Source organism: Otolemur garnettii, unplaced genomic scaffold, assembly GCF_000181295.1.
Source record: "Otolemur garnettii isolate 467f Iridium unplaced genomic scaffold, OtoGar3 scaffold00023, whole genome shotgun sequence".
Classification (NCBI taxonomy): Eukaryota; Metazoa; Chordata; class Mammalia; order Primates; family Galagidae; genus Otolemur; species Otolemur garnettii.
Genome location: NW_003852418.1, coordinates 13,203,387 through 13,205,506, shown reverse-complemented (window position 1 = coordinate 13,205,506; position 2,120 = coordinate 13,203,387). Strand labels below are relative to the sequence as shown.

Genomic DNA, 2,120 nt, shown 5'->3' with positions numbered 1-2,120 from the left:
TGGTCCCAGCTACTTGGGAGGCGGAGGCAGGAGACTCGCTTGAGCCCAGGAGTTGGAGGTTGCTGTGAGCTGTAATGCCACGGCACTCTACCCAGCGGGATAGCTTGAGGCTCTGTCTCAAAAAAAAAAAAAAAAAAAAAAAAAAGAAGTGAAAAATCAACCAGGCGCAGAGGCTCGCACCCCTAATCCCAACATGCTGGGAGGCTGCGGCAGGTGGATTGCTTGAGCTCAGGAGTTCGAGACCAGCCTGAGCAAGAGCAAGACCTGGTCTCTACTAAAAATAGAAAAATTAGCTGGGCATAGTGGTGGGCACCTGTAGTCCCAGCTACTCAGTAGGCTGAGGCAAGAGGATTGCTTGAGCCTAAGAGTTTCAGGTTGTTGTAAAGTATGATGATGGCACGGCGCTCCACCTAGGGCAACATAGAGAGACTTTGTCTCCAAAAAAAGGTGGAAAATCACTGGCTCTACCCCAGACCTGCTAAAATATAACTCCATGGGAGGACCCAGCCCACTTGCCTACTGAAGTAACTCTACATGGGGACCCAGGCCTTAAGCCATCTGGGTGATTCTGATGTACATTCATGGCTGAGAACCACTGGCTGTGGGTTGTGCTCAGGAATCATCTGGGGATCTTGTGAAAGCAGATTGATTCTGCAGGTCTGGGGTGAGGCCTGAGACTCTGCATTTCTTTCTCTTTTTTTTTATTGAGACGGTCTCACTTTGTCACCCCTGGGTAGAGTGCCATGTTGTCATAGCTCACAGAAATCTCAAACTCTTGTGCTCAAGCAATCCTGTTGCCTCAGCTTCTCTACTAGCTGGGACTACAGGTGCCCAACACAATACCCAACTATTTTTTAGAGACGAGGTCTCGCTCTTGTTCAGGCTGGTCTCAAACTCCTGAACTCAGGCAACCCATCAGCCTCCCAGAGTGCTAGGATTACAGGTGTGAGCTACGGCGCTCAGCCGGGAGACTGCGTTTCCAACAAGCTCCCAGGTGATGCTGGGGCCCTGGGGAACACCTTTTGAGTAGCAAGGGTTTAGAGTAGTGTGACAGAATCGCCTAGCAAGAGACTCTGTCTCAAATAAACAAATAAATGCAGGTCCCTGGGATCTACGCCCTCCCACTCCAAGTCGTCAGCAGGTCTGGGGTAAGTCCTGGGAAGCAACTTCACACCGTGATTTAGGTGACTCTGACCTAGGTGATGTCAGGATTACACTGGGGGGAAAGCTCCAAGAACAGGACTAGTGGAGGCTTTCTCAGCCCTGGCGCTGAGACGTGGGGGGCCCTGGGGTTCGTTCTTGTGGGTGCTTGTCCTATGCAACACAGGATGTTTAGTGGCATCCCTGCCCTCTGCCTGACAGCTGCCACTATCACACCCATGTGTGCACGCAGGATCACCACAGTCCTATGTCCCCAGGTGTTTGCCAAATATCCTCTGAAGGCAAACTCTATAACTGAGGCACATGTTTCCCCTCTTACTGAAGAATAAACTGCTCAGAAAGGTTAAGTAGCTTGCCCATAGTCACACAGCACCTAGCTGAGCCCACTGCCTAAAAAGGAACCCCTCACCACATGTTCTTCACCTCCTCACAGCAAGATTTCTTTATCCCCTACCAACATTTTGACAAGGATAGAATCTGCCTTTTATAATCTGGGGCCCAAAAAGTCCCAGATAACTCACCAATCAACATCACTTTAAAATTTCAGACATTAATAGCACCTTTTTTCTCTTGGATTGAAAGTATTTGGGGGATAAGATACCTTAGTATCTTTTAAAAGTACTTAATCTCTGCTATAGAAATTTCGAAGCCTCTGTATTAGATTGAAACATGAAATCTGCCTCTGGGTTTCTCTATCTTTCAAGTTATTTGCTGAAACAACTGTGTTTTATCTCGGAGATGGGCGATGTGTGGTCTGGGACCTCTTGCCGACCTGAGGCAAAACGAATCAGAAATGGAGAATAAGGATTGGGGGGGGGGGGGGAAAACAGTTTGACGTTGCCACGACATCCAGCTTTCTGTTGTAACAACTGTGTTTTATCTCGGAGATGGGCGATGTGTGGTCTGGGACCTCTTGCCGACCTGAGGCAAAACGAATCAGAAATGGAGAATAAGGATTG

General features: G+C 48.6%; 1 protein-coding gene across 2 annotated transcripts in view; it reads left to right on the top strand.

The window, feature by feature from the left end:
* Positions 1 to 2,120, top strand: part of ZFP64 (ZFP64 zinc finger protein) — a 93,128-nt gene that overhangs the window by 77,750 nt on the left and 13,258 nt on the right. The gene's annotated exons all lie outside the window — the stretch shown is intronic.